Genomic DNA, 17503 nt, shown 5'->3' with positions numbered 1-17503 from the left:
GCACTGCTGTTAGTTAAATTCTTTCTCTAGTAACAGAGATAATAAAATAAAACATGGGAGGTTGGGAAGGATGGGGGCTTATGCTGCTCATAGAGGTATATGAAGAGGTGAAGAGAAGGGAAAGGAGCTGCTAGAGGGAGAGAGGCTCACACACGAGCATGCTGTTGGAGCTAATGATGGATTATTTACTGTGTTATATCAACTTAAATTACATCTAAATTGTTCAGGCCAACTATATAATAATCCTACATGGTAATATGATGTTACATCTGTGTGCGCTGCAGACATATACATTTATCCTGTTCTGTGCAGTGTATAGAAGAAAGCATATCTACTATTTTCCTGCCAACTGAGAAAGAACTGAAAATGAAACATAGCCTGCAAAGGGGAAAACTGGTAAATGCAAATTTATAATGGTCAAGAATAATAATGTACAAACACAAGGCAGCTTATTCTGAAAAGTCATTTGAAAGTACTGGTGCACTTTAATTTTATCTTATTAACATCCTGCAGTTAAATCTTTACATTTTCTGTATCCCTTCTAATATATTTTTGCAACGTATTTTGCATAATACAGCAAATAATGCAAGTACAAGAGGTGGGTTTAATTACTAAGTTATGTAATGCCCTTCTTTTGCTTTTAGAAACATGAGGCTATGAGTCACAACCTTTTGTGGTCTTAAATACATCAGCCAACTAGTATTTGTCCTTTCCTGATTTAATATACCACAAGACTACTCAGGAGTTAGCGCTGAAGAGCTCTGAAGCTATTTAGTCTTTTATTTAATCTGGGATTTTGGAGTCCATTTTAAAAGCCCTAAATGTATGCATAAAATTATATCTATGTGGATAGTACATGTATTTTGTCAAATTCGTAATCGTAGTTTTGAAAAACTTTAATTTGCACTTATCCAGCAGTGTAGTTAATCTGGTGGACATTTTCTGGTAAACGTTGCGCATCTTGTATATCTTCAAGTCCACTTTTTTCTGAAAATGTGACTTTTCTGTGGAATGGCATAGACCTCTTTATTTTCTTTATTTTCTTCCAACTATGGCATGACAATTTTTTGAATAGTCTTTGGCCAGGGTTGAGGACTGTGTGGTACTTTAACCCCTTCATGACGTGGCCCCTTTTTTTTCTCAATTTTCGTTTTTTTTCTCCCCCCTTTTAAAAACTTTATTTCTCCATCGACGTTGCTGTATGAGGGCTTTTTTTTTTTGCAGGACGAGTTGTAGTTTTCAATAGTGCTATTTAAAGTACCATATAATGTACTGAAAAACTTTTAGAAAATTCCAAGTGGAGTAAAATGAAAAAAAAACGACATTCTGACATCTTTCAGTGCGTCTTGTTTCTACGACGCACAAACTGCAACAAAAACGACATGATAACTTTATTCTATGGGTCGGTACGATTACTACGATAACAAACTTGTAAAGTTTTTTTTTTTACTATACTTCTCTTTTTTTTTCAAAGACATTTAATTTTTTTAAATTACTTTCTGCGGTCATCTTGTGCACGCAATAACTTTTTTATTCTTCCGTCGACGTAGTTGCTCGGGCGAGAATGCAGTTACCAGAGAAGAGCGATGCTCGCTTCAGTAACTGCCTTTTCCGAGCGTGCTCACTCATCTCTAATACTGATGTTCAACGTGAAAAAAAGGAACATGCCTTGCTTTATTAAATTTGTGTCATTATATCTTCCATGTGGGTCTGGGTGGTGAGCTGAGTTCATGGAGGAAACCCTGCTGGAGCCAGGACAACACGTAGCGGGATTAAGGTAGAGAGCAAAACTTTTTCTATTATACATTTGTGCACATCTATAAGGCCTTGTTCAGATGCATGTGTCAAAATCGCATGAATGGGCAATGTTTCATGCGCAGAAGACCCGTGCTTCATGCGCATGAGAATCGCCCGTTCACTGTAGCAGCTGCGCTTTAAAAAGTGCAGCTGCTCCAGGAGGAAAGAGAGAAGAAACTCTGCAGGGCTTTGGGAATTTACCCATAGCAGGGAGAGATAGTGGAGCTATGGGGGATTTCCCCATAGCAGGGAAAGACAGAGTGGGGCTATGGGTTAATTCCCCATAGCTCTGCTCTCTCTCCTTACTCTGGTGACCCCTGAGTGATATCCCCATAGTGCAGAGACAGTGGGTGGGACTAAAGAGAGTGGGCATGGTTATAGGGCTTCTCACAGAGAACCTCCATTGCAGATAGACAGGTGGTGGAGCTAAATTGGTAGGGCTAGAGGATGGATCCCTTTAGCTCCACACCCTCTTCCCATGCTCTCAGGGAAGCCCTCAGAGAAATCCCTGTAACCCCACCCCATCTCTCCGCTATAGGGAAATCTCTTGGGGAGAGAGGGGGCGGGAGTCATCTACTGCCCCCTGCTGCTGGGGAATTGCCCAGCAGGGGTTTGGAGAAATACCCCGCTGCTTACAGCAAGACATTTAAAACCTGCTGCCCAGAAGCACATTTTAAATGTCCCGCTGTAAATTCCTGCTAGTTCCCGCGGGATTATTGAAACCCTCGGGGAGTCACCTCATCCCTGTGGGGACTAACAGGAGTTTACAGTGGGACATTTAAAATGTGCTTAATGGCAGCAGGTTTTAAATGTCCTGCTGTAAGCAGAGGGGAATCTTTTCCCTGCGCAGGAGTTTCCATCAACTCCAGCTCCCATAGGAGTCAATGGAAGCTCCTACACATCACACACCAAAGATGGGCCAGATCCCATCTTTGTTAGGTGCACACCGTTTCACGCACCCAGCATTCTCTCATGGGAGTGCTTCTATAGGGATCCATTGGTTCTTTTAGAAGCGCTCTCTTTGCGTGCCTATTGGTGCACAAAAAAAAAACTGCTCATCTGACCAAGGCCTAAGACTACAGTATATATCTTAAATTAGTACATAATTGGAGTATGATCTCAAACCACAGAGTGGAGTGACCAATATAATCACAGCTCTTGATAGATAAGGGGCACTTTCTCTTTGAAGGCCACTCAACGTATTTGGAACAATAGTGATAAAAGCAGTAATACCAGCAATAATGTCACACAGAACAATTTTAACTTGCTGTATTCAGTGTAATACCTGAACCTTCACTTTACGCAGAAGGAGGGCTTATGCTCTATCACTTGGTTTCCCTTTCAAGAACAAACTGGCTTGGTTACTGTCCATCTTGAATATACCAGCCAGCTCTAGATTTAACTGCTTGGGCCTCACACTAGACCTCAGAGCAGCCATTCTCTAACTACACTCTCTAACTCAAAACTGGCACTTCCAATGCCCAAACACAGACTCAGCACAGTCCTCCTCTTTCACTGCTTAGTGGATTCTCTCCCAAATGATGACACTTGAACCAATTTGTGCAGAAACTCTTCACAGTTTGGAATCCTCTACTTTGCCTCTCACCCACCAACTCTCTCAGCGTGGCTTAAATCAACCCTTCTGCATCATTCCTCTCAGGTTTTCTGCCTCTGTACCTTAGTCGTCAGCCCACCTGCACACTCCATGGCAGTTGTACTTAGGCCTAGTACACTCTCGCACTCCAAGCAGGCTCCTCAAACTATCTGGCTGCATCCATCCTACTGGCACAAACCCTGCCTTTTTATTATGTCCGGTGTCCCCTCAATTAACATTTCATCACAATGCTCACTGCCACAACTCTCACCACCAGGTCAGCGTTGGACGCTGCAGAGCCCCACACTGAACCTCTTCCTGCAATATTGGCAGGGTCTATCAGCCCTTCAGCCCTTTACAATTATAAACTTTTAAAGTAACATATACAATTTTATATAGGAGTAAATATGAAGGCTACCTTCCCACATACAGTATGATTGCACATACGATGCACTTGCAATTCATGCAATTCAGCTATTAGTTATTTTATTAACTTTGATTTTTACTAGAGATAGGCGAACGTACTCATCCGAGCTTGATACTCATTCGAGTATTAGCGTGTTCGAGATGCTCGTTACTCGAGACGAGTACCACGCGATGTTCGAGTTACTTTCACTTTCATCTCTGAGACGTTAGCGCGCTTTTCTGGCCAATAGAAAGACAGGGAAAGCATTACAACTTCCCCCTGCGACGTTCAAGCCCTATACCACCCCCCTGCAGTGAGTGGCTGGCGAGATCAGGTGTCACCCGAGTATATAAATCGGCCCCTCCCGCGGCTCGCCACAGATGCGTTCTGACATAGTTCAGGGAAAGTGCTGCTGGTGCCGGAGCTGCTATAGGGAGAGCGTTAGGAGTTATTTTAGGCTTCAAGAACCCCAACGGTCCTTCTTAGGGCCACATCTAACTGTGTGCAGTAGTGTGGAGGCTGCTTTTTGCAGTGTTGCACTTTTTTTTTTTTTTGTATATCGGCCGTGCAGAGCATTGCATCCTGCAGTAATTTTACATTGTCCAGGGCCAGTAGTGGTGAGGCAGGGACAGAAGACATATTTAGTGTATGTGGGCAGTGGGCCTTTCCAAAAACATTTGGGAAAAAAAATCTATTTGGGCTGCCTGTGACCGTCCTCAGTGTACTGGGTCTCTGCTGGGGGTAGTTGTCCTAATTCATACGCAGCCAGCTAAGTGTTACAGCAGGCTTGCGCAAAATTCTTTTCTGCCTCTGTGTTGCCTCTTACATCACCGCTGTATTCCTGTCCACAAGTGTACTGGGTCTCTGCTGGGGGTAGTTGTCCTAATTCATACGCAGCCGGCTAAGTGTTACAGCAGGCTTGCGCAAAATTCTTTTCTGCCTTTGTGTTGCCTCTTACATCACCGCTGTATTCCTGTCCACAAGTGTACTGGGTATCTGCTGGGGGTAGTTGTCCTAATTCATACGCAGCCAGCTAAGTGTTACAGCAGGCTTGCGCAAAATTCTTTTCTGCCTCTGCTGTGCGTTCCGTAAGCGAAGTCAGCCTCCAACCACAGGCCAATAAGCGGCACATTTAATTACAGCGTTCTGTTTCTGCACTACTGGTAATACACCATGCTGAGGGGTAGGGGTAGGCCTAGAGGACGTGGACGCGGCCGAGGACGCGGAGGCCCAAGTCAGGGTGTGGGCACAGGCCGAGCTCCTGATCCAGGTGTATCGCAGCCGACTGCTGCGGGATTAGGAGAGAGGCACGTTTCTGGCGTCCCCACATTCATCTCACATTTAATGGGTCCACGCGGTAGACCTTTATTAGAAAATGAGCAGTGTGAGCAGGTCCTGTCGTGGATGGCAGAAAGTGCATCCAGCAATCTATCGAACACCCAGAGTTCTGCGCTGTCCACTGCTGCAACTCTGAATCCTCTGGCTGCTGCTCCTCCTTCCTCCCAGCCTCCTCACTCCATTACAATGACACATTCTGAGGAGCAGGCAGACTCCCAGGAACTGTTCCCGGGCCCCTGCCCAGAATGGCCAGCAATGGTTCCACTCCCACCGGAGGAGTTGGTCGTGACCGATGCCCAACCTTTGGAAAGTTCCCGGGGTCCGGGGGATGAGGCTGGGGACTTCCGGCAACTGTCTCAAGAGCTTTCAGTGGGTGAGGAGGACGATGACGGTGAGACACAGTTGTCTATCAGTGAGGTAGTAGTAAGGGCAGTAAGTCCGAAAGGGGAGCGCACAGAGGATTCGGAGGAAGAGCAGCAGGACGATGAGGTGACTGACCCCACCTGGTTTGCTACGCCTACTGAGGACAGGTCTTCAGAGGGGGAGGCAAGGGCAGCAGCAGGGCAGGTTGGAAGAGGCAGTGCGGTGGCCAGGGGTAGAGGCAGGGCCAGACCGAATAATCCACCAACTGTTTCCCAAAGTGCCCGCTCGCGCCATGCCACCCTGCAGAGGCAGAGGTGCTCAAAGGTCTGGCAGTTTTTCACTGAGAGTGCAGACGACCGACGAACAGTGGTGTGCAACCTGTGTCGCGCCAAGATCAGCCGGGGAGCCACCACCACCAGCCTCACCACCACCAGCATGCGCAGACATATGATGGCCAAGCACCCCACAAGGTTCACCGCCTCCGGTTTGCACCGCAGCCTCTCCCCCTGTGCCCCAACCTGCCACTGAGATCCAACCCCCCTCTCAGGACACAGGCACTACCGTCTCCTGGCCTGCACCCACACCCTCACCTCCGCTGTCCTCGGCCCCATCCACCAATGTCTCTCAGCGCACCGTTCAGCCGTCGCTAGCGCAAGTGTTGGAGCGCAAGCGCAAGTACGCCGCCACGCACCCGCACGCTCAAGCGTTAAACGTGCACATAGCCAAATTTATCAGCCTGGAGATGCTGCCGTATAGGGTTGTGGAAACGGAGGCTTTCAAAGGTATGATGGCGGCAGCGGCCCCGCGCTACTCAGTTCCAAGTCGCCACTACTTTTCCCGATGTGCCGTCCCAGCCCTGCACGACCACGTCTCCCGCAACATTGTACGCGCCCTCACCAACGTGGTTACTGCCAAGGTCCACTTAACAACGGACACGTGGACAAGCACAGGCGGGCAGGGCCACTATATCTCCCTGATGGCACATTGGGTGAATTTAGTGGAGGCTGGGACAGAGTCAGAGCCTGGGACCGCTCACGTCCTACCCACCCCCAGAATTGCGGGCCCCAGCTCGGTGGTGGTATCTGCGGCGGTGTATGCTTCCTCCACTAAACCACCCTCCTCCTCCTCCTCCTCCTCCTGCTATGCAACCTCTGTCTCGCAATCAAGATGTGTCAGCAGCAGCACGTCGCCAGCAGTCGGTGTCGCGCGGCACGGCAGCACAGTGGTGGGCAAGCATCAGCAGGCCGTGCTGAAACTACTCAGCTTAGGAGAGAAGAGGCACACGGCCCACGAACAGCGGCAGGGTCTGACAGAGCAGACCGACCGCTGGCTTGCACCGCTGAGCCTCCAACCGGGCATGGTCGTGTGTGACAACGGCCGTAACCTGGTGGCGGCTCTGCAGCTCGGCAGCCTCACGCACGTGCCATGCCTGGCCCACGTCTTTAATTTGGTGGTTCAGCGCTTTCGGAAAAGCTACCCACGCTTGTCAGACCTGCTTGGAAAGGTGTGGCGGCTCTGCGCACATTTCCGCAAGTCCCACACGGACGCTGCCACCCTGCGCACCCTGCAACATCGGTTTCATCTGCCAGTGCACCGACTGCTGTGCGACGTGCCCACACGGTGGAACTCTACGCTCCACATGTTGGCCAGGCTCTATGAGCAGCGTAGAGCTATAGTGGAATACCAACTCCAACATGGGCAGCGCAGTGGGAGTCAGCCTCCTCAATTATGTACAGAAGAGTGGGCCTGGTTGGCAGACATCTGCCAGGTCCTTGGACACTTTGAGGAGTCTACCCAGATGGTGAGCGGCGATGCTGCATTCATTAGCCTCACCATTCCTCTGCTATCCCTCTTGAGAAGTTCCCTGCAAAGCATAAAGGCAGACGCTTTGCGCTCGGAAACAGAGGCGGGGGAAGACAGTATGTCGCTGGATAGTCAGAGCACCCTCCTGTCTATATCTCAGCACGTTGAGGAGGAGGAGGAGCATGAGGAGGATGAGGAGGAGGGGGAAGAGACAGCTTGGCCCAATGCTGAGGGTACCCATGCTGCTTGCCTGTCATCCTTTCAGCGTGTATGGCCTGAGGAGGAGGAGGAGGATCCTGAAAGTGATCTTCCTAGTGCGGACAGCCATGTGTTGCGTAGAGGTACCCTGGCACACATGGCTGACTTCATGTTAGGATGCCTTTCTCGTGACCCTCGCGTTACGCGCATTCTGGCCACTACGGATTACTGGGTGTACACACTGCTCGACCCACAGTATAAGGAGAACCTTTCCACTCTCATACCCGAAGAGGAAAGGGGTTCGAGAGTGATGCTATACCACAGGACCCTGGCGGACAAGCTGATGGTAAAATTTCCATCCGACAGCGCTAGTGGCCGAAGGCGCAGTTCCGAGGGCCAGGTAGCAGGGGAGGCGCAGAGATCAGGCAGCATGTACAGCACAGGCAGGGGAACACTCTCTAAGGCCTTTGACAGCTTTCTGGCTCCCCAGCAAGACTGTGTCACTGCTCCCCAGTCAAGGCTGAGTCGGCGGGAGCACTGTAAAAGGATGGTGAGGGGGTACGTAGCCGATCGCACGACCGTCCTCCGTGACGCCTCTGCCCCCTACAACTACTGGGTGTCGAAGCTGGACACGTGGCCTGAACTCGCGCTGTATGCCCTGGAGGTGCTTGCTTGTCCTGCGGCTAACGTCTTGTCAGAGAGGGTGTTTAGTGCGGCTGGGGGAATCATCACGGATAAGCGTACCCGCCTGTCAACTGACAGTGCCGACAGGCTTACACTCATCAAGATGAACAAAGCCTGGATTTCCCCAGACTTCTCTTCTTCACCAGCGGACAGCAGCGATACCTAAACAATACATAGGCTGCACCCGCGGATGGAAGCATTGTTCTCTATCACCATCAAAAACGTGGACCTTTTAGCTTCATCAATCTGTGTATAATATTCATCCTCCTCCTGCTCCTCCTCCTGAAACCTGACGTAATCACGCCGAACGGGCAATTTTTCTTAGGCCCACAAGGCTCACTCATATAATTTTTGTAAACAATTTTTATACGTTTCAATGCTCATTAAAGCGTTGAAACTTTCACCTCAACCAATTTTTATTTTAACTGGGCTGCCTCCAGGCCTAGTTGTAAATTAAGCCACATTAACCAAAGCGATTAATGGGTTTCACCTGCCCTCTTGGTTGGGCATGGGCAATTATTCTGACGTACATTAGTACTGTTGGTACACCAATTTTTTTGGGCCCTCGCCTACAGTGTAATCCAATTAATTATTTGCCCACCTGCATTAAAGCTGATGTTACATCAGCTGTGTTGGGCACTGCAATGGGATATATTTATGTACCGCCGGTGGGTTCCTGGCACCCACCCATGCTGTCGGTCCACACAGAGTTGTAACTGTATGTGTCTACTTCTAAAGAACCCCAGTCTGACTGGGGCATGCAGTGTGGGCCGAAGACCACCTGCATTTAACATGACATTACCTCAGCTTTGATGGGCAATGCAATGGGATATATTTATGTACCGCCGGTGGGTTCCAGGGAGCCACCCATGCTGTGGGTCCACAGGGACTTCACAATAGGGAGTTGTACCTGCCTGTGTCTATGAATTAAAAACCCCGGTCAGGTTGGGGCAAGCAGTGTGGGCCGAAGCCCACCTGCATTTAATCTGACGTTAGCTCTGCTGTCCGGGGCACTTCAATGGGATACATTTATGTACAGCCGGTGTGTTCCAGGGAGCCACCAATGCTGTGGGTGCACACGGAATTCCCATTGCGGAGTTGTACCTGCCTGTGACTATTTATAAAAAAACGCGGTCTGACTGGGGCATGCAGACACCTTGACAGAATGAATAGTGTGTGGCACATAGGTTCCCCATTGCTATGCCCACATGTGCAGCTCCTGATGGCGGTGGCACAGGATTATATTTCTCAGTGCTTCTGTACAGCATTGTGGGCTATCGCCCCGCCCCTTTTAAAGAGGGTCGCTGCCTAGCCGTGCCAACCCTCTGCAGTGTGTGCCTGCGGTTCCTCCTCATGGCAGACGCACTTATAAATAGACATGAGGGTGGTGTGGCATGAGTGCAGCTGAAGGCTGCGCAGGGACACTTTGGTGTGCGCTGTGGACACTGCGTCGTGCGCGGGGGGGGGGGGGGGTTGGGTAAGCATGTAACCCAGGAGAAGTGGCAGCGGAGTGTCATGCAGGCAGTGATTGTGCTTTGTTGGAGGTAGTGTGGTGCTTAGCTAAGGTATGCATTGCTAATGAGGGCTTTTCAGAAGTAAAAGTTGTTGGGGGGGGCACTCTTGCCGCTATTGTGGCTTAATAGTGGGACCTGGGAACTTGAGATGCAGCCCAACATGTAGCCCCTCGCCTGCCCTATCCGTTGCTGTGTCGTTCCCATCACTTTCTTGAATTGCCCAGATTTTCACAAATGAAAACCTTAGCGAGCATCGGCGATATACAAAAATGCTCTGGTCGCCCATTGACTTCAATGGGGTTCGTTACTCGAAACGAACCCTCGAGCATCGCGATAATTTCATCCCGAGTAACGAGCACCCGAGCATTTTGGTGCTCGCTCATCTCTAATTTTTACATGAACAATCCTGCTAAAAATATAATTTACTTATTTGACATAAACTATGTCATCTTAAACTTTATATAATTACAAAGTAGGAATTCTACTGGCCTCTTATTAAAATCTTCACTAACTTTCATCATTCACTAAAGTACACCCTACCTGCTGAGTCTTGATGAGACAGTAAAAATCTGAATACTATATAATCACTTCAGTCCAATTATATTGACACTGTTAGCCTTTTGGATAACATTTGGTACCAAAAAGGCATAATACTCTGATAGAAAAAATATATAATTCTCAGTTATATTTTGCAGTGCACATATCACTTAATTTGCAACAACTACAATTGCAAGGAAAAATAACTAAACTATTTGGAATTGTGCTTCTGGGCAGCATGGTTTAAATATTCTGCTGTAAGAAGTCTTCTTTTCCTACACCGGAGTTTCCATAGACTCCTGCTCCCATAGGAGTCAATGGAAACTCCTGCACAGCTCAGACCAAAGATAGGTCAGGTCCTATCTTTTCCCGCAGCATGGATCTTAGATGCGGGCATTATAGCCATCCATGGCCTATCTTTGATTGGTGCAAGTATTTAGCAGGTCTAAAATTTCTTCATGTGAATTTTTCTGTAGGAAACCATTGGTTCCTATAGAAGTGCTCTTTTCATGAGCCTATAATGCGCTAAAACAGCGCTCGTGTGAATGAGGCCTTATGAATAGCATATCTAGACATTTTGCTAAATATCACAATAAAGATTCATCTCTCATGAATTTGACACCAATTGATAAAACTGAAGGCCAATTTAAAAAGAGATGTACCAATGAAACATATTAGATTTTTAAAGTAAATAGTTTGTTCCCAGGCCTAAATGAAATGCTCGAACATATATAAAATTCATATGATTTACGTTATACACGTTTCCTAACAGTGAACTAATAGGAAAAAACATTTGCTTACTCTTAATCTACAAGTAATTTGTAAATAGAAAAACTCTTTTTTCCCTACTTATTGTTTCTTTCTTTTCACACACAAAGGATCATTCATGCTTAAACAAAAGGGAAGATGATTACTTTTGATGTTAGTCAAAGACATTTACTATATCATTGTCGTCTGTTTTTCTATTTACATTTTTAATTACTGTATGTTAAATTATTATTTCTTGTGGCCATTTTATGTTGACAACTCATGCTTTTATTCATGTTTTTATGTGTTTAGTTGATTATAAACATCCATGGTCTTCTTGTCATTTGGTATTCTATATTATTCCAACACATAATACTGGGCACATTTTATGTATTTATAGTTTATAGGTCGATGTATGAGAAGATCAGACAGAAAAATAGTGTCCTTCTCATGTGTAGTGATCTATAATGTGAGATTGCATTGCAGTGGAAGTTACTTATGACCAGTGGAAAGTTAAGCGTGTCTAGCATACGGAATGCATATTACTTCTGATTTTCAGAATGTATGTCTTCCCATACTTTTAGTACATCGCTATATACATGTAGCAACAATTATTAATGTGGTATGTATATAAACCCTGTAATGTGTGTGAAAGGAGTTTGTTATGCTTGATAAAGGAAGCATGTGTTGGACCTCTGAAATGTATTGCAGCATGACACTTCTTGGCTCTTAATAAACTGCTGATTGGCATTACCTGACTCATGGTAGATCCTCTTGTGAATGAGGGTGCATTACATGGAATTCAAGGCCACACTGTAGTCTAACTGATGGGCACTTCAAGTAAAGTAAACTAAACTCCATTTTCTTTCTATGCTGACGTTGTATGCCAAACATGTCCATGCATCTTAGTGAGAAACTGGCAGCTGAAGCTTTCCTCTATTGCTTAAAATGTAGAAAAGTGAAGATGACTAATGCTTTTTCTGTATCAGTTGGCAAACTGAAATTTTATTGTTTTGAATTCAAAAGAAATGTTATAAAATGAACTTTTTTGTGCATTATAAATTTCCACTTTTTGGAAATTTATGGAGTTGTCAAACTGGTTAAACGTGTATCAGTTGCCTATTCCTCTTCACTCAAAAAATGTCAAATGTTGCTGGTGAAAATGCTCCTCATTTTATTATGTGTATGTAGTACTTATGGTATAGCTGTGCATTTTTAGGGGAGAGTTTATTATATAAAACTTCAAAATAGTACCAGCTTTTTGTCTTACTAGGAGCCTGGAAACTGTGATTAATCACATACATAATGCTGTATTTTCAAGTACTGAGTATTCCAAAGCATTATTGTCTATCAATGTTAGCATGGCAAGCTAACTATTAGGCTTAATTAATAAATACCTATGGCAGATGGGGGGTGAGTGGGGACTCTGCAGTCTGAACAATGATGAGAGAGTCAGTGGATTTCAAACTGGCTCACTCTAAGCATTGAAGCTTAAAGGAGTTGCCTGAGTTGTATCAACTGGGGATAACCCCTTCCTCGTGCACTAACAATAATAAACTGTCATAATCACCTCTCCCCACCCCTGCTGTTTACCACAACAGTGCTTGGTACCCCTGCTTTGGTCTCTGAAAGCTGTAGTCACACCTGGCTCACAGGACATCACAAGGGCTGCAGCCAATAACAGGTCATAGTGATTGATCACTGTGACATTCCATAAACCAGTCAGGACTGCAGCTATCAATAGAGACCAGAGTAGGCAACCGAGCACTGTTGCAGGACACAGTGGGAGTGGGCAGAGGAGTATATGGCAGTTTGCTATGTTAGTACGTGGTGAAGAGGTTGCCCAGAGATAGTACAATCTCATTATTTTTAGCCAGTGACAACAGTTCTGCCATAAATGAGTTGAGCTACAAATGCTATAGAGCAGTGAAGAAAATACAGTGGATATAAAAAGTCTACACACCACAATTAAAATACTTTTGTCATGTTAAAAATTCTGACAAAAAAGAAACATTTCAAATTTATTTCCATCTTCAATGTGACCCATAATCTGTACATTCCATTGTAAAACAAACTGAAATCTCTTAGGGTGGAAAAATTTAAAAAAAACGATAATAAAATGGTTGCATAAATATGCCCACCCTATAACTAAAACGTTGTTGATGTACCCTTTAGGATTTTATGACATCATTCAGTCTTTTTGGGTAGGTGTGTATCAGTCTTAAGTAGCAAAACATGTTATAGAGAACAAAAAAAGGGTGCGACCCATAAGAAAACATCTCATGCTGAGCATATGCAAACAACTAAATACCCTAGGGTTTTACAACTATTAGATTGTAATCCCTAAAATATAACCTATAGTATGTTTATGTAAAAGCACCAGGCAACAAAAATAATCTGAATTAAAATGAGGTGCCACATGAAAAGCCTAGACCAAAGGACAAACTGTCTCATGGTATCTTAACCCTTTCCAATCCACTGTCTGACCTCTGAAGACATTATGATTTAAGGCTGTACAGCTCCGATGTTGGAAGACATCCTTCGGGGTTCTCTTACTGTATATTGCCAGCCTCTCTGCTGTCGGAGCCTATCCAACGTATCACCTTATGCAGTATTGGCTTTAGCCAGCATATAGCACAGTTATATAACGGCAGAAAAAGAGTAAGCCCCCAGGAAAACCAGGATACACATTGGATTGGAAAGGGTTAATATATATGTGCATTCACTATCCTATTAGCTAGAGTCTACATAGACTCTCCTATAAAGCCATGCTAAGTCACACACTGAAGCTGGGGACCAAGCCAGTAAATGTAAAAGGCTAAGCATGTGGGAACGCAAACAACATGGTACATCTTGACTTGGCAATCTTTGCCCACTCTTCCTTACAAAAAGCACTCCAAATCTGTCTGATTCCGAGGGAATCTTATATGTATACCCCTCTTCATGTCAACCCACAGATTTTCAATGGGAATCAGGTCTGGGCTCCGGCTGGGCCATTCCAAAACTTTGATCTTCTTCTGTTGATTACGAGGTATGCTTTGGGTCATTGTAATGCAGAAAGTTGAAATTTCTCTTTATCTTCTGCTTTTTAGCAGAGGCCTGAAGGTTTTGTGCCAAAATGGACTGATATTTGGAACTGTTCATAATTGCCTCCACCTTGACTAAATCCCCAGTTCCAGCAGCAGAAAAACAGCTCCAAAGCATAATGCTGCCTCTACTATGCTTCACGGTGGGTATGGTGTTTTTTTGATAATGTGCCAAACATACCTTTTGGAATTATGACCCAAAAATTCAATCTTGGTTTCATCAGACCATAACACATTCTCCTCATGCTTTTGGCAGACATGATGTAGGTGTTGGCAAAAAATAGCTATGCTTGGATGTTCTTCTTTATTAGAAAAGGGTTCCATCTTTCCACCCTACTGCACAGCCTTAGACATATGAATAATAGGGAAAATAGTTGTCACATGCTCTACGTAACCAGTACTTGCCAGAAATTCTGCAGCTCCTTTAATGTTGCTGTAGGCCTCTTGGCAGCTACCGAACCAATTTTCATCAAACTTCTAACGAACACTTATCTGTGAGTATGTATGTATGTGTGTGAGTGATTCTTATGCTTTACCCCTGGTGATGTCATTGCTTTGCTCCCTGGTGACATTATCGAATGTCCTACAACATATATAAAACACAGACTCTGACAAACAGAAGAACAACAAAGTTAGGGCTCTTGACAAAAATAACAAAATGAGAATAAAACTAAGCCTTCATTATCTCAGACACAACTCAGCAGTCCTGACAGAACACACTGACCTACCTCCACCACAGAGATCCAGTGAGCTTAAGGACCTGTGGTGATGTCACGGCTGTGGGAGGAGCCAAGCTGTATTTTTCTTGTGTGGTAATCAAGCTACTGCTACTATAATTTCCTAATAATTACTAATTTTTGAGAGACGTCTAGCTCTTGGTAATGTCACTGTTGTGCCATATTTAATCCACTTCTTGATGAACATTTTCACGGTTCCATGGTATATATAATGTCTTGGAAAGTTTTTTGTGCCCTTCTCCTAAGTGAAACCTTTCAACAATCATATCCCTTTGATGCATTGTAAGCTCTTTACGGACCATGGCTTTTGCTAAAAATGCAACTAAGAAAATGTCAGTAAAAGCCTACTAGAAGAGCTGAACATTATATGGGGTAAATCAGAATCACTTCAAATAATGGCAGTTATGTACTAACTACTATTTCACATGAGTTTAAATGTGATTGGCTAATTTTATTGTTCAATAATTTTTATTGAGTTTGTTCGCATTAACATCATACAGTAATAACAATGCATGGCTTGAATATCCAATTAGATTTGACATTATATATATTTTTTTCATATCCTGGTGTTGTCGATATACGGACATTCATACATTTGTGAACATTTTTTTTTCTCAGAAATTTTTAAAATTAAATACTTGTAACAAATAGTTTGACAAATAATAAGGGAGGGGGGAGAATTAGGGAAGGGGTGGAAAAGGGTCTGGGGGAAGAGGGAAAGGGGAGGGAGCTTAGAGGAAAAAAAAACCTTCAGTATAAACTACAAACTATAAGGATCCTATCCATGTTCGCGCACCAAATGACTAAATATCCTGTAAGGTGAGATGGTCACCAGAGACATCAGGAGAGATCCAACCTGAAGTGCATCTGCCATGGTTCCCAAGTTTCCATAAATTGTTTGACAGCGTCTGAGTTATATCTGTTAGTGAGGGGACAACATTTGATTTCCAATTCCTTGTTATAAGAAGTTTAATAGTTAGAAGGCCATGTGTAACCAATTTCCTAAAATTCAGGTAAGAAGGGAACCCCTATTTTGATAATTCTCTTGAGTAGAGAAAAGAACTCCCGCCAAACCTTTTGAATCAGTGGGCAATCCCAAAAGATATGGAGCAATGAGCCCCGTCCCCCGCGACCTCTCCAGCATCTATCAGAGGAATCTGGAAAGAAGTCCATACCAAATACCATCTGGTGATGACTTTGCTATGGACTTCCATTAGGGTAGCACAGGAAGAGGCTTTACTGGCCCATGAATGTGCAATCTTCCATTGAGCAGGTGTGAAAGACTGGCCCAAATCTTTTTCCCAGTTCAGTAAGTGGGCTTTTTTTTATAGATATTTTGATCTCCCATACCACAAAATATTTCATACAGGTTTTTGAGTATCAGGTTGTAAAACAGGGGGTCGTATAAATATCTATACATGTATAGGGGTAAAGAAATCTTTAGGCTGGATACCTTGGCCCATAAACTATGGATTTGAGAGTATAGGAAAAACTCTCCATCCGGGAGGCTAAATTCTTTCTGCAAGGAGCCGAAGGGTTTCATTTTTGTACCTTCAGCCAAATCTGAGATTAGGTTGATCCCTCGTCTTTTCCAGTTTTGCATTGTTAAGTTGTCTGACCAAAATTCTAGTATATCTACTGGGAGGGAGATATTTCTTCTAGAAGAATGATCTATGGACACTTGGAATAGTTGTTGCCAGATTTTAATTGCTGTTTCAATCGTAGGAGATTATGGTGTAGCTATGTTGGGGTCCAAAATAGAAACGAGTAGAAGATTGCAGAGAGTCATTTTCCCCAAGACACTCTGTTCTATGTTAGGCCAACTAATTACCTGATGCAGCACACACCAAGCTCTAAGTTGTTTTATTATAATTGCCTTAAAATATGCTTCTAAGTTGGGAACTCCCATTCCCCCTGTCTTCTAGGAGTGAACAAAATAGATGCGGCTACTCTGGGTCTTTTATTGCCCCATATAAAGGACATTAATTGCTTCTGAAGATCTTCGATTAATTTTTGGGGGCATTTTATGGCAAGTGTTCAAAATCTATATAAGATTTTTGGGAGTATCATCATTTTATATACAACAATTTTTCCCAACCAAAAGAGTTCCGTTTTGTTGAAATTGTTTAGGTTTACTTGTATTTTGTCTGTTAGGGAGTTCAAGTTAATTTGCATTGTGTTTTTTAAGGGGGAGGTGATAGTTATACCCAAATATTTAGTACCTAGTTAGAGATGAGCGAGCACCAAAATGCTCGGGTGCTCGTTACTCGGGATGAAATTTTCGCGATGCTCGAGGGTTCGTTTCGAGTAACGAACCCCATTGAAGTCAATGGGCGACCCGAGCATTTTTGTATATCGCCGATGCTCGCTAAGGTTTTCATTTGTGAAAATCGGGGCAATTCAAGAAAGTGATGGGAACGACACAGCAACGGATAGGGCAGGCGAGGGGCTACATGTTGGGCTGCATCTCAAGTTCCCAGGTCCCACTATTAAGCCACAATAGCGGCAAGAGTGCCCCCCCCCCCCCCCCCGCACTGTCAGCATAAAGATCGTTCTCCTCTGCCACAGCAGTAACAGCTGTGGCAGAGAAGAACGATGTTAGCCCATTGAATTTAATGGAGCCGGCAATACAGCAGGTTCCACTGAAAGCAATGGGCTGCCGGCGTGCGCGGGATGAATTGTCGGGAAGGGCTTAAATA

Source organism: Eleutherodactylus coqui, chromosome 1 (assembly GCF_035609145.1).
Source record: "Eleutherodactylus coqui strain aEleCoq1 chromosome 1, aEleCoq1.hap1, whole genome shotgun sequence".
NCBI lineage: Eukaryota > Metazoa > Chordata > Amphibia > Anura > Eleutherodactylidae > Eleutherodactylus > Eleutherodactylus coqui.
This window is presented reverse-complemented; position numbering follows the sequence as displayed.